Here is a 15593-nt window from a genome sequence, read left to right on the forward strand (position 1 = left end):
AATGTGACCAATCAGACTGCAGACATTTTATAAACTTTTGGGAAATATTTTGTTCTACATTTGGAAATGGATTTTCTTATTGTGAAAGGATCAAACTGGATCGTTCAGACTGGACTGCTAAGGAAAAGTCGGAAACATGGGTCTCATTTGGCTGTTGTGTGAACATGGCTTTACAGCGGCCTAGTCAAAGACCAGCTGGGCTCGCCATCCAGTGTGACGGAGTTTGAACCGTTTTGTAGAAAGAAACAGACAAACATGTCCGCTACAGATTTGCAGAACTGATCGAGACGAACCTTAAAACAGCTGCAGCATAAAATGGCTCTCCAAGAATACACTCCACACTTTTCAGATTTTTATTCTGCTCACTTTCAATGACGCTCTAACTTATGTCTAACATAAAACGCTTTGAAGTTTGTGTTTTTGATGTAAGTGAAAAGGTGAATATTTAGCGTCGTGACTCAGATGAGAAACGTAAGGAAAAGTGAGCTGCAGCTGCAGAAGCAGGAGGACGAAGATCAGCCGAGTTATTCTGAATCCACAGAGCAGATCGCCGTTCTTCATCTCTCCGAGTAAACTCGCGCCGCCCACACACACGGACAGCAGAAATAATCCAACAACACAGCGCTCTGAGCCACACACAGCAGCTCCTCTGTGCTGCTGCGCTCCGGCTGCCCACACACTCCACTTCCTTCCACAGCGAATCAGGACCAGAGAGGGTCAGAGGTCGCATCGGGAATCTATTATCAGCCGCTGCGCGTTTAGCTGCTGGATCCATAACGTCCTGGAGACGAAGCCGCCTTCGTTCCACATCAATACGACGACTAAACTGGAGAGTTCTGACTTTTAAAACTTTCTGGCACAAAACTTGAAATTCCCTCCGGAACGCCGCGTTCCCGGGGAGATCGAGGATCCGGATTGGACCGTTTCTGGGTAATTAGCTTAAGAAACGCCCACATAATCGAATGGATATTGGAAAAGGAAACAGAGGATTTAAATGAGCTCTTCAAAGTGGGAGCAGCATGAAACAAGAAGCCCGGAGCGACAAACGCGTCCAGCACCACCCACAGCCCACAGTTTGTCCGTCCAACAAGCTTCCTTTGGGTTCTTTCAAACTCCTCCGAACTTTATTCCCGTCAGCTAAAGCAGCTGAGCTAACATGAAGGCGGCGCTCCTCTCTGGAGCAGAAAACATGGGAGAAACGCAGCTGAAAAACATTTTTATCTGCAGGATTATTTATATCTTGGACACGTTTAACCAGAAACAAACGTTTCATTGCAGAATTGAATGACTCATGATGCTTTTTGACAGAACAGCCTGATTTTTTCCTGCCATGGATTCAACAAAATGTCCGAAATGTTCTGCCACAACCCAAAGGGCTTCTGATGAACTCAAGGAAATAGCTGTAAAAAGCTTTTTTTTAAACAAAATAAATAAAAGTTTACAGTTTTAATGCGTGTAATTAGTGTAGAGAAATTCAGAAGATTAAAAGAGCAACATGTGAGGATTACTGCCACCTAGTGGCTGTTTTCTTACAGCGCAGAATCAAACCGATGCTAATCTGTAGCTGTGATGGAAACTGCAGTAGATTTCGGCCTCTTCGGTTCAGTTTGTGAACATTTTTATGTGGAATGTGACTCCAAAATGTTGACAGGGTTTTTCACAGAGCATATCTAAAATGGTCAGAAGTAAATGCAGCTTAAAAGCTGAAATACTGATGCTAAGGCTAGTTGACCTGCGATTGGCTGCCATTTCCAATGCAGCCAATCCAGGAGCACCATTTATTTTCCTTAGCACTTCAGTAATCAATTACTAAAATCATTAGCTGTTTATCTGATCTGACTGATTATTAACTTTGACATAAAATGGATCAATTTGCTCCATAAACATTAATGTAGTAACAAACATCAAATCTGAAATTCACCTCAATATCCCCCCAAAATAAAGTTTTGCATAAAATATCTAAACTTTGTGTTTAAGCCAAAGCAGGAGGAAACTGATCGGCTCCTCCAGCTTCCTCTTCCACAGAGGATCCAAACTTTTCAGAATTTGGACGGATCCAGACCAGATGTTTGGTTTCTCTATCGGACGGGAACGTCGTCGTTCCACCAAAACGTCTCAGACTGGATCGGGTCGGAGAGCAGCACCATTGGGCTGAACCACGCTTCAATGAGCTCCATTGATTGTGGCCCGGTGCCATTGTGACGGTACCGGCCCAGCGGCTGCAGCGCCATGATCCGTCTGGACAGAATCGAAGATTTTAACCGCTGCTGTTAGGATCCTGATTGGTTGAGAGACAAAACGAGTCCAGTGAGACGACAAGATGGCAGCGCAGATGTGAAACGAAGATCCGATTGTATCTGAGGGTCGACCGTGTCCAACCAGAACACGCTGGATCAAAGTAAGTACACCCCGGCCCACTCAGCAGCTACCAGGAGGTTTTCTTATCGTTTTTAAACCGCTGGGTTCGTTTCTCCTTCTTGCTGCTGAACGTTCTCACGAGTTCTGCTTCTATGTAGTTTATTTCCAGTTACAATCTGCTGCGTCCAGTCAGTTTAAAAATCAAGGTTAAGCAGACGGCCTGGGCCCGAGTCCGAAGTGGGAATGTGTTTGGGTTGGAGCGAAGCCTCGGCCCGGCGGGAGAAACGGCAACACGTCAGTAAGGATGTGGATCCTGCTTGTGGAGCGATGTCTCTCTAAACGGATCCGTCGGTTCTGATTAAAAGCCAATCAAGACGACAGAAGGAAACTGACCCGCGGACGGGAGGAAGGCTCGAAAAATAAACGATGTTCCTGCTTGTTGAGCCTGAGGGAGTCTGACGGGTGGAGGGTTTTAACTGTTCACAGAACGGCTGCAGGAGAAAAGGTGTAGTTAAAGTCCACACCTCAACCTGAAGGAAATGCTGTGAATGGTACATTTCCTGATAAATGAAACCTTTATAGGTAAAATAATATTTACATTTATATTGCTTTAAATAATCAAACTGTGATATTTTCTACAGAAAATCAGATTTAAAAAAATCTGAAAAACTTCTGATCTTTTTAGAATATGATCTTAAATATTGTTTTTTTAGGAAATGATTTGTAAAATTTTTAAAAACTAATTTAATGTTATTTTATTGTTATTTTATTTACTTTCAATTTACTTTTTACATTTTATTTCAACATTTCTCGTTTAACTCCCATCTAACTTTTATTTTATTTCCTTCGAATATAATTTTTAATTGTGCTTAAATGTATACATTTTAATTACATTTTTATCTATTTTCAGTTTTATTCCCAGTTAATTTATTTATTTAAATCTTTTTTTAGCAATTATTTAATAACAAAAGATAAGTTTTTCATCTTATCCACAGGACTTTACAGACATTAAGCAGTAAAAATCAGTTTGTCGCTGAAGCTGGTTTATTGTTTTTAATCTGTTGTATTTGTGAAAAACCTGAATGAGAATCGGTTTAAATTAAATCCCAGTTTCTGTCGGCGCCTGACAGCGGCGTCCTCAGCTGATCTGAGGTCAGCTGAGGACGCCGCTGTCAGGCGGCCATGACGCCGCCCAGCCGATCAATGAGCCGACGTTCACACGCCCAAACATTTCATCAATAACTCGCTTTCTCTTTATGCGCTCGTTTATGTTACATTAATCTTCATCCGAGGTACAAACTTTCCTTTAATGCACCTGGAAGACGATTAAACAGATTTTAGTTCACACTGACTTCAGACCCACAGCTCTCGTTTCTGTCACTTTTCTAAATGCTTTTTAATTTTGAATCCATTTAAATAATAATAAAAAAATAGTAAAAATTAGTTTTTGTGATTGGAAAAAACTAATTAATTATAAAATGTTTGAACATTCAAACAGCTTTTCTGGTTGAAATGTAAAAATTCAAATTTTTCTCCATAGTGCAGAATTATTTATGACAGACGTGGATTTATGTGTTAATTATGCAGGAGTTTGGCTTCCCAGTGAGGATCTGCAGAGATTACTGGTTCTAATGGTTAGTTACTGAACATACTGGGACTAACTGGTTAAATGATGTGGGCCTCAGTGGTTCTGAATGTTTCTTCTGCAGCTTTTACCCATAAAATGCTGCATCCATTCAGGATCACAGGAATCAACGATCAAGATGATTATCTGCATCTCTGATCTGTTGATATTGCTTTTAATCTCTATGGAAACGAGGTTTCGACTGAACGTTGACCGTTACGGACAGAGAGGGAGAATTATCTCTGAGTACCAGAGGTTTTAGACGGCAGCAGTTTTCACTGGAGCTGGAAGAACAAAAGCAGAACGAACTGGTGCTTTAACTGGTCCGTCTGTCCTGACGGGCGGACGGACGGATGGATGGACGGATGGATGGATGGACGGACGGATGGATGTGATTGGGACGGATGGAGGATTGATTAAACTGGGACAGATGGACGGACGGACTGCTGGGTTTTGCTTTCCCAGCTAGGTTCTAGTCAGCTAACCACCCAGAGGGTAAGCTAACTGCAAGCTAACTGAATTAGCCACGTTGTGCCGTATTTCCGCCTCATCTCGTCAGAAACATTCGCTGTAATGAACCATCTTTCGTCACTCCAGCAGCTCTTATGCAACAGCAGGCAGTGAAATCCGTCCTGCTCCTCTCTGCTGATGTGCAGGAATTCAGCGCCGCTCATGTGGGTCACAAAGTGCTGAGAGGCGTTGGTTTCTGGGAGCTCCGGGATTTCGTTTAGAGACCGGAGCGATTCCTCACCTCAGCTGTCAGCTGGCAGAGGACAACAGAGAAAGAGCAGAGCGAAGGAAGACGGCAAGAACAAGGAGTGGAGGTAAATGATTAAGTATAGCTGTGACTTAATTTCCCCAGCAGAGCTCCATTTCTTTCCCGTCGCCAGCAGGAGATTCATCTCCCTGACAGCGGAGGAAGGAGGCGCGTGTTGTTGTTTGTGAGGCCGAAAAGCAGCAGCAGACATCCATTAATGAGAGCTTCTCACTGTACCAATCACATGTTGTCTCTTTCAATCTCCGTCCGTCACTTTTTCCCTCCTTCAATCTTCGCCCCTCATTTCTCCGCCAGTCATAACAAATGTAGTAGATGGCTCTTCTGGAGCGCCTCATCATTTACTCTCTGTGAAGAAGAGGACAGCGAGGGAAGATGGAGAAGCCGGCGAAGGTCCGGCTCCATGTGCTGCTGGCCAAACGGATCCAGCCGCATTTTCTGAGTTCAGATCCACAACCAGGCGGCCAACGGGCGACTGCACCGGAGAAACCGCAGATCATCACCTCATCTCCACCAACCAGACTTTGATATCTGTGTCGTTCTCAACATAGAAAAAGCATTAGTTGGGGTGTTGGTGACAATGTGCCCAATCCATAAGGGCAGATCTATTCAGTGTATTTCTATGCTTTGTGCTCTGAGAGACATCATGCTTTATTATTCATCCGACATTTATAACTTTAGTTGCATTTTCTGAACCTTTTGAAAGTTGTTTCCGTTTATTATTACATGTATTTAACTTATTGTTTGGGTTTATTAGTTATTTTACATTTGCTGCTCCAGTGGAGTTGTGTTATTTTTTTCTTTACCAGGTTTTAGAAGCTGTTGCTGTATGTCAGCATGCTGCACTGGAGCAGGAATACATTTATAATCCAGTACATTATGTCTGTGTATAGAAACAGGTTTTAAGTCAGCGGTTTTCCTGAATCTGATCGGCCTCAGATGTCTGTGTTGACACTGGGAAAACCTTCATAACCCAAAACCTGACCAGTTGGGCCTCACTGGCTCTGCAGTGGGAGGAAGCTGGACTTTTCTAACTGGTTGAATATTTCCATCAGTTTTTTTTGCTCCATATTTTCTGTTGGGTGCTTTTTTTTTTTTTTTGCAAACACATTCAATCCTGTCTGAGCTGAATCTGCTGTCTTACAGAGATTACATTCCAATACGTTAATAAAATCTGCCGACATCAGAGGAAATATTCAATTAAAAAAGCGCTGACTTCTGCTTTCATCGTCTCCATGGAGACGGAGAGCGAGAGCGAATCGGAGACGTTAGTTGGTAAAGTTAGGATATTTCTCAGTGTTTATGTTCTGACATTGAGAAAGCAGTCACCTTTACCCCAAACTGTCCACTGATTACTGGCTGAATGAAACCGAGGCGCTGCAGGGAGGGTCTGGATTATTAAAATCTTCTGAGTTAGAAGTGACTTTAACTCAGTTTTACAGTGTAACCAGTGAAAATCAGACATCATGGCGGTTGACCAGAACGCTGCAGCAGGGAAACTCCTATTTGTTTCAGACACACGTTTCCATCAGGTCTGGAGCGACTTCACAGAAGTTATTAATGAAAACGGCGTAAAGAATCAGAGGTTTTATTACAGGAAATCAGCCGGAAAGGATTTCCTCTCCCTCGTCAACACTCAGCAGTCAGGACCAATTCAAGATCAACTCGGGTTTCACATTTCCACAGACTTCAAGGTGACACTGTGGAGCGTTGAGGCCTGATGAGCCAGGCTGAGCCAGGCTGAGCCAGGCTGATGTTGGTGTTTCCAGGCCGTTAAAGCAGAAACGGGTCCAGGAAATATTCCTCATGTTTCCCCTCTGGTCCCCAGAACAAAACTCTTTTGTCTCACAACCAAACAGTTCGTCTATGTCTCTGTGAGCCGACAGATGATCAATAACCAGATAGGCTACTGATTTGCTTGCTGCTGATTGACCGATTGACTCATTGACGGGCCGTTCTCGGCGCACTGAGCTGTGTGAAAACTGCTGCAGTGAAAACAATCTGGCACTGATGGCCTTTTTACCGCCACATCTCATTTAGCTGCTGATTTTACAGGATCTTACATTTATACATAACTACGGCGGCTTTTGTTTTCAGCGCCGTCTGAAATATTCATCCTGATGTTTTTAGTTTTTATCAGAATCCTGCTAAACCACAAAGAAACAGATGTTTCTAATCCCAAAGTGAAGCGAAGATAACGAGCCCAGAATTCAGCTAATTATTAACATGAATATTAGCAGAACCAACAGGTCAAATAATGAACTTATTTTCTTTTTCCTGTTCATTAAATCCATAAAACTCATCAGATTCCAAACCACCTGGAGGGTCAATGTTTTTTTTAATTTAAGTGCTGGATAAAAACAAAGTCTGGGCCCAGTTTGGTTAACTGGGAGTACTGGGTCATTTCCCGGTGGGCCGTTTGGGCCGGTTTCCCCCACCAGTCTGAGACAGGAAACTCCAGGCAGAAAATGAGTCCCACTCCAGTAAAACACACTGGTTTGGATGTGTACTGGTTCCTTCCTGTACTAACTGGTCCCAGTTAGTACAGGACCCAGTACTAACTGATCCCAGTTAGTACAGGACCCAGTACTAACTGATCCCAGTTAGTACAGGACCCAGTACTAACTGATCCCAGTTAGTACAGGACCCAATACTAACTGGATATCAGTACTGGTGAGTAAAAGTCTCAGCAGAATCATTTGTTTCAGGAATAAAGTTTAAATGGTGAAATGATGCCATTATAATCACGTTTACGTCTAATGATGACTGAGGATGTGACATAAAACCAGTTTTAAGACAGAAACGTGTGACGAGTTCCCATGAGCTGCACAACATATGAACTCAATGCTTGTTACTCTGCATGAATCACTGCATCATCGAGGCGTTGCGTGGTCTTATGTAACGCTCTGCATTTCTCTGAAACCTAATGTGAGGTTTTTATTTACCATAAACATTAACATTAAGTAGATGAAAAACATCTTTCTGTTGAATGAATGCATGTAATGCCATATGAAAAATAAACAGCCGGTTCTTTGACCTCAGGCTGAACGACAGCGTTCCAGTCTGACTGCTTTATTTAAAGTGGTAACATTTCTCCTTTATTTACAGGATTTACAGCATGCTCTTTTTAAAAAACAACAAACTGGGGATTGGTTTGTCATCTGGTATTCATGAAGAGTCTACAGTGATGACTTATTAAGGAATATCTGAGATTAGCTTTGTAACTAATGTAACGGTAATGTTTCATGCCGTTTCATTCCCCAGAGCATGATGGGAGCTGGGCTCAGCTGATAGTCTGACATGGAGGTTTTGTTTTGCTGACTTTGCAGCGTTTCACTGAGGATGGCAGATATTTAACACCCTGCTGAACATTTGGGTTGTGACTCAGGAAATGTTCTGACCCGGTCCTTTGGTCAGAGCGTTTCTGAAACAGGGATTACCTCGTTGCAGCGGTTAGTCAGTCAGGTTTCAGCAGCTCAGACCTCCGGCGTGTCTGAACCGTCCAATGAGAGGCAGAGGTCAGAGGTGCTCTGGACAGGAATGGGGTAGACGGATGGAAAAGGTTGGTTGTTGTTTTGAGACCATTTTCAATAATATAACAATAATAATGGAAAAATAATGCAAGAACACATTCTCAACGATGTGAAACTTTAAATTCTAACAAACATTTAACTCTGGAACTGGGAGACATTTTAAATATCAATAAATAAATAAATAAAACAACAAATTAAATGCACCATGAAGTCTCTGTAAAGAAAATCGTTCTTCAGAAGAAGAGATAGTTGAGACAACATGAAGCCAACCTCCTTCAGCTCAAAGGTCTAAAATCAGCCACTGTCCTCCGTAGCTTCGCTTTCAGAGGTTTGACTGACAGATGAAACTCATGTCTGCATATTTACACTTAACAATAGTTGCCCAACTGTTGCCAACTCCGCAACTTTCTTCCTACATTTAACATTTCAGAAAAAAAAAAAATAAATAAATGGTGTCGGCCAAAATCAGCTTAGGAGATTGGTGCAATTTTAAATATTCAGAATGAATAAACAAAATAACAGAAATAAAAAATCAAATGAACTATGAAGTCTCTAGACATCTGATGATCAGCAGGGAAGAGTTTTATCATCCGGTTTTTAGAAGAAAGAGAGAAAACCATAAATCCTGCAAATGGAAATGATTGAGCTCGTTTTAATTTATCATGTGATTAATTGATCAACTGATTTATTGTGGCAGTTTTTTGTTTTTGGAGGCGTGAAAACCTGCCTGATCTCTGCGTTACTCTGCTGTTTTATTATTATTTCCTGCTGGCGGCGCCGTTTGCTGAAGCAGAACCACCGCAGGTCAGACAGACCTGGGTTTCATCCAGCAGGGAGTTTTCATTAGCGCCGCTTTGTTAGCTCGGCACTCATGAGCCGGTTCTGTCTCATGAAGCCAGCGGGTTGGACCGATCCTTCACTCGGATCTTCATCAGGATGACTCCGCTGCAGCAGACTGCGGCGCTCAGGACGGGGGCGGCGAATCGAAAGCAAGGTGTGAAAGGCTTAGGGACGATGAGGGAACTGGGCTAACATCCCCCATCAGCAGTTTGGGCCTCCAGCTCCAGTCAGAGCAGCTTCAGCACCAGAACCCAGGAAACTCCTCTGAAACTGGACCGCACATATTCTACATGTTTAAAAAGCTGACAGCAGAAAACAAACTGTTTACTGAGCTGATAGAAAAACTTGGTGGTTCAGGAGGAGAACGATCATAACTCCAGGTGATCATGTACATTTTAAAAAGAACCTTAAAATCTACAATAAATAATGAAATAATATTGAACTGATAAATGGATACATCTACACCGTAAGTAAAGACTGTTATTGTTTGTTTTTAACAAACATGGTATTTCGTGCTGTTCTTCTGTAATGTTTGTAAAATGTTTTAATTGTCGAGACGCTTGATTTTGACTTTGTGGCTTCAGGAGTTTTGTAGAATAGTTTCTACAGGGATCCTTAAATAAACAAACAAATATTAAACAAAATATTTTAAATGTTTTTTTTATCGAGTCCCTCTTAGGTAAAAAAAAAAAAAAATCATACTAATTAGATCTGGATGAAGTTATGAAAGAGTCATGCTAACCTGCTAACAGCGCAGCTAGTTTCTCATTTTAGTGTTTTAGCATTTTTGCTAACTTTGACAGTGAATAGCACACATAGCTTCCCCTGAATTAATTTTTCTGTGTAATTTCTGATTTATTTAGCTGTTTAGTAAACTTTCAGTTGAATAAAGATTGCCAAAAAAAGAAAAAAAAAGAAAAAGAAAAATGAGTCAAGAACAAGACGTGATTGGTCGACTCTGTGGTGGGAAGCTAAGTATAGCATTGTGTAACTCAGCAGTCTTCCATTGCTTTAGCATTAGCACTTTAGCATCAGCTTCTAGATACCATATTGGTTTAGCGCTTTAGCATTAGCACAACTAAGTTTGTAGCTAGCGGCTCCCACCATTGAGAGCATTTAACTATTCATATAAATATCATAAATATGATTAAAAGCAGACTAATATTGATTAAAGTATTGATCTACACACAGAAATATTGTGATAAGGATAAAACCAGATTGTAATCATAACCTTTCTAAAGCAAATCCTGTTAAATGTTTATCAGGAAACAAATCAATATCCTCAGAAATGAGCTCCTGCATCTCAATCCCACCTGGACGGCCTTATTTGTGTGACGCGAGTTTCTTCCATTTAACAAATATGGTCCCTCAGAGCATAAAAGAGAAGCTCTGCAGTATCGATCTGCCTGTGGTGCTTCTTTTAGAGCTCACTCCTCTGAATGAGGCGCCGCCGCTGAGCTAAATCCCAACAAAAAATGCCTCCAGCACATATAAATAATTTCCTCTGCAACTCCTCCAGCGGCTGACGCAGAAAAGAGAAGCAAACAAATAACACGACACGATAGGAACACGGTGAGAGCACACCTTAATGGCCTGAAAGCCAATTTAAAGGAAGAAACAGAGTCCTTACCAGATTCACTAATGTAAATCCCAGCATGAGAAAACCGATGAGCGGTGACGAAAAGACTTCAGGAGAAAATCCAGCCTGCAGAACACACAGGAGGAAACGGACACAAATCAGACAGTTTAAAAAGAAAAGCTGGAAAAAACTAGAAAACAGCAGAAGATGCAGAAAAGAGCTGAACGTGAGGCGGTGAAGGCCTCAGAGGATGAAAGCCGAGCAGCAGACGGAGCCGCTGCTCCTCTCATCATCAGAGCAAACATCCATCAGCTTTCCTTCTTTACTCTGCTGCTGGAGCAGCGACATGCCAACGACATGCCAACGAAGAACAACAACGCCACGACTTCAAACATTTTAAACCCAGACAAGCCCAAGTTAACGGGTTTACAGCAGGGGGGCCCAAACTGTGGCCCGGGGGCCATTTATTGCACCTGAAATGTTTTTGTTCAATCACAAGTAAAGATCTGTAAAAAATTTCTAACGAAACAGAAAAAGAATTTATGACCCAAAAAATTAAGGAATTGCAACAATCTGATCTTTAATCTTTAATAATATAAAGATTTCATAAAAATGTTTATAGTTAAGCATGTAAAAGTAAAAAACTAAAAATAAAAATCACAGTAACTAAGTTTTGCAGTTTTAGTTTTTGCAGAAAGCCTAGTTTCCCAGCTGCACCTGAATGCAGCATAAGTAGCTGTTGGAAATCTCCCAGTTTGCATTTTATAGGCTGTGGGTCGTTTGGGCCGACCGGACGCTACAGACAGCTGGACTTGGACTCCAGCCGACTGTTCTCCAGAAGCATGGAGGTTCTGGTTCGGTCCACATGTCTGTGTCCAGCTGAATGAGAAACCGCAGCGATAGCTGGGAGTCCTTTCTGCTTGGTTTCCATGCCATGTTTAAAGTTGAACGCTGCATTTCTGCTCTTGGTTCCAGATGTAAACATTCTGAATGGGTCGGTACCGAACCGACAGGGATGAGTCAGATGTTTTCAGCTTAGATGAGGAATAAAGTTTGGAAACGCACAACTTTCCACCCCAGTGCTGAAATCGCAGACAGTTCCGACCCAGAGCGCAGCGGCAGCCATCTTGTTGAGCCATCAGCTGTAGGAAGCAGCTGCACCATAACAAACTTCACTGGTTGTTTCTGTCGAATGTCGTTTCCATTCTGCGACGTCTGGGGAGGCGACGCTCTCTGGACGGAGGGCAGATAAAAGCAGATTCTTGTTCTGGTTTCTCCGGTCCAGATGGCGGCTCCGCTCCGCTGCAGAGGGAGGCCGCTCCGCGCCAGAACCCTGAAAACTCCAGATTGGATCCGTGTCCTGACATAAACAACGCTCTGATCTGCATCACTGCGGTGAGATGCGGAGGTTCTGGAACGATCCGGCACCGCAGGAGGTCCGGGCCGCTTTTATTGCTGCTGTAGTGAACTAACAGCTCTCTGATGGCTGCAGGAGCGCCGCCAGATTGGCTCGTAGTGTGAAACAGCAGCAGCCATTAAAGCTGCTTCATATGGCCTGAGGGGCCCCATACGGAACGGGCCGGGCCCAGTGTGGGGCGGCTCATTCCGTTTCAGATGGCAGCAAACCGAACCGGGCAGAAGCAGCTTCGTTTGGTTTTCACTGATTAATCTGCAGCTTTTGGTACCATCATGATGTAAAGATACGGATTAAAGTTACCGATTAATGACGTCATCTGAAGTTCATTGATAAGCAGCCATTTTTTATTTTGTATCAAGAGGGCCGACCATACTTTCAGAAATCTTTTATGATGCTGAATTATTTTAAAGAACTTTATATTTTAAAATTTTTATGCCCTGAGAAAACTTGCTAAGCCTGGTGGTGGCGGCGCCAGGACAGCCAAGTTTTTCAGTTAAAAAATGTTTAAAGATGACAGGAAGTTTGAAAATATCACCAAGTAGTTGTGTTATTTAAAGACATTATTAACAATTCCCTTACATCAACTTTAAGGTCTTAATAAGGGCGGAAAAAAATCCTAAAATATATAAACAAGCAACGCTCAGCCTGGCGGGGCTCCAGCCAGCCTGGTGGCCCGCCAGGCTGATAAAACTCTGAGGCAAACCAGAGTAAATACTGACTGAATGAACAGATAACTGTTGTTTTCTCACATGAATAAACTTACATATTTATAAAACAAAACAAAACAGAAAGTTCTTAGGTTATTGGACAGAAAAATAAAAGATGAAAAGAATAAAACATGTGAAACACTAAATCCCCCAGAAACAGAGAAATGTTTGGCTTAGTTTTGGTCGAGAATTTGATGCAGATCAGCTGAGTGAGCGCCATTATGGTGAAACTTAGTGTTTATATTTCTAAACAGAAGCGCTTAAAGTGCATGTTTCATGCCACAGTGGACTTTGTTTATACCATTTCTCTGTGATATCGCTGCCATCTTTGATTCTGTATTTTATTTCATGCCGTTTTCCACATGTTGGTGCTGCTGTGTGGAGAACAAAGTCTAATCTGAATCAGTTGGCCTCATTTCCAAATTCCTCTTAAATCAACCAACTTTCATCATTTTGTTGGTTTTATTCTTGAATATTTTTCACAATTTTCTCTTTTTAGTAGTTTATTAGTTTCATCATTTTACTGACACCAGTTGTGTGTTTGTTGATTTAACCATTTAACTGTAAGTTCTTGTATATTGGTGGGAAGTTTTTGTGTTTATTCTAAACGTGTAATGATGTTAAAAGATTAGTATAACTGAGGCTGAAATATTAGGCTAATATTTTCTGATAATCAGGCATCCAAACTTGCCAATTTTCATCTAAAATATTATTTTTAAGTCCTGCCCTCAGTAAACCAGAGCTCTGGTTGCAGAACATCCTGGAGTTAAAGTTTCATTCAGGTGCAGCTTTGCAACTTAAAGTGATTCTGATATATTTTTATAAACACAGTCTCTCCAAACAGCCCACATTTGTTCAGTTTTTTCCTAATTCCTAATTTCTCTTTAATCTCTGATGTAAACAAATAAAATCAGACATTGAGACGCTCACCAGGCAGAAACAGACGAGGGAAACACGGCAGAGAGTTTAGAAACCGAAGAGACTTCATCAAACTGAAACCAATTAGCGAGTTGCAGAGCGACAGTCTGAAAGTCAAAGCTTTGATGTCTGAATTTTCAAAGCGCCACGAAACAAATCATAGAACTCAAACGAGGAGAAATCATGTGTGATCACACTGCTGGAGCTTTTGTTTTCTAAAACATAAAGAGAGCTGAAAGGATTTCAGGGAGGATTGGAGTTTGTGTAAACAGCCGCAGCGTCAAACCAACGTCTTCCATCCATGAAGTTCAGTTTTAACTCGACTGCCAAACATCAGGAAACAAACTGGCAGCAAAGTTTTTCCTCTAGTGTGAGTTAGAGGTTATTCAGAAGATAATGCTGAACGGAGCGAAACACGAGAAGAAAAATTCTGAAAAGCTGCAAAAGATTCGTTGTCGGGGTGAAAGGTCACCTTCCAGCAGGACAACCACCCTAAAATACAGCCAGCGGATGGTTTAGATCGAAACAGATGCATCTGATAGAATGGCCTAGTCAAAGTTCAGACCTGAATCCAAATAAGAATCAACCAGTTTTTCAGGAACATGTCTTCATTTTATAGCACAATCAAGTAATTATGTTGTTATACAAATGTTATATCAAATATGACTTAAAACAAATTGGACTTCCTGATTTAACGCCTTGAAATTGGGCCTCTGTTTCTTTAAGAAGCTCCAGCTCTGTGAGGCTCCACCTTCAGGAAGTCGTCTGAACAACATGGCTTCTCTGTTAAACCTTTAACAACATTTTTACCAGAGAAGCAGATCCTATGATGAGCTCAGCAGCTCCACCAGGTGTGCTAATAGCTGTTGGCTAGTCTGAAGGAGCTGAGAGTGGGAGGAGCTACGCCTCGAAGGCGGGGCTAGGTCCACAGCTGAATGGGTTGCCATGGAGATTAAAGGATTTCTCAAACATGCATGAAAGAATGAAAGCAACATTTTAGGTTTGTTTTAACATTTTAACATTATGGGAAGCTCAAAAAAGTCGATTTTACATAAAACTGCCTCTGTAAATGGGCAAACAGGGCAGCTCTGAACCGGTTCCAGAGGCTGACATGCTTTCAGACCGGAGGCGGTGGAGGAGGAGGCGTTCCCAGTCACAGACTGGGACCCTCCAGCCGCCCTGGTGTTAATTTTCTGCTCTGCTTGTTTGTAATATCTGCAGCTGAATGTACTCTGATCATTAAAGTCAATGATTCAGAGAACACCGAAGGCTTCCCCTGTTGGAGTTTGATCTGCCAGCAGCTGAAGAACTGCAGGATCATCTAGAAGCAGGCATTAGTTGATCAATCTAATTATAAAGGCTTCATTAAAATCATCATTATTTCTGCTTTTTGGCTCATGACAGGTTCTCCTTATTAACTCATAAGTTACATCATAAAACAAACTTTTAAAAAATAACTTTTTGTAGATGTTCTGCACTGATGCGGATAGATGGACGGACAAATTACTTTAGTTTAATAAATCAAACAACCATATGGAGCTCCACTGCAGTGGAGGTTAAAGGTCAAAATCTGAATTTATGATTCTTTAGCTTTATTGGGAGGGATGGGATTCATTGATCTATTTTTAACTGAGCTCTAAACTGTAAACATGAGGAAAATAATCCTCAAACCAGTAAAATGTGTGAAACCAGTAAGTTCTGTCTAAAACCAGTGAAATGTTTGAAACCAGTAAGTTCTGTCTAAAACCAGTGAAATGTTTGAAACCAGTAAGTTCTGTCTAAAACCAGTGAAATGTTTGAAACCAGTAAGTTCTGTCTAAAACCAGCGAGGGTCTCTTGTGT

At 41.7% G+C, this 15593-nt stretch overlaps 1 protein-coding gene across 3 annotated transcripts in view; it reads right to left on the reverse strand.

Annotated features, from left to right (window-relative positions):
* large2 (LARGE xylosyl- and glucuronyltransferase 2) overlaps positions 1–15593 on the reverse strand; it is a 59999-nt gene that overhangs the window by 21743 nt on the left and 22663 nt on the right. The window contains exons 2-3 of one of the 3 annotated variants that reach the window (XM_007543433.2): positions 10761–10835; positions 8198–8287 (exon numbers count right to left, since the gene is read on the reverse strand). The exons of 1 other annotated variant lie outside the window; for it this stretch is intronic. The gene's annotated coding sequence lies outside the window, so the exon portion shown is untranslated. The remainder of the gene's footprint in view (positions 1–8197; positions 8288–10760; positions 10836–15593) is intronic. One more of the 3 variants, XM_007543432.2, reaches the window with a different exon arrangement.

The sequence above is a fragment of the Poecilia formosa genome, unplaced genomic scaffold (assembly GCF_000485575.1).
Source record: "Poecilia formosa unplaced genomic scaffold, Poecilia_formosa-5.1.2 Scaffold823, whole genome shotgun sequence".
Lineage (NCBI taxonomy): Eukaryota > Metazoa > Chordata > Actinopteri > Cyprinodontiformes > Poeciliidae > Poecilia > Poecilia formosa.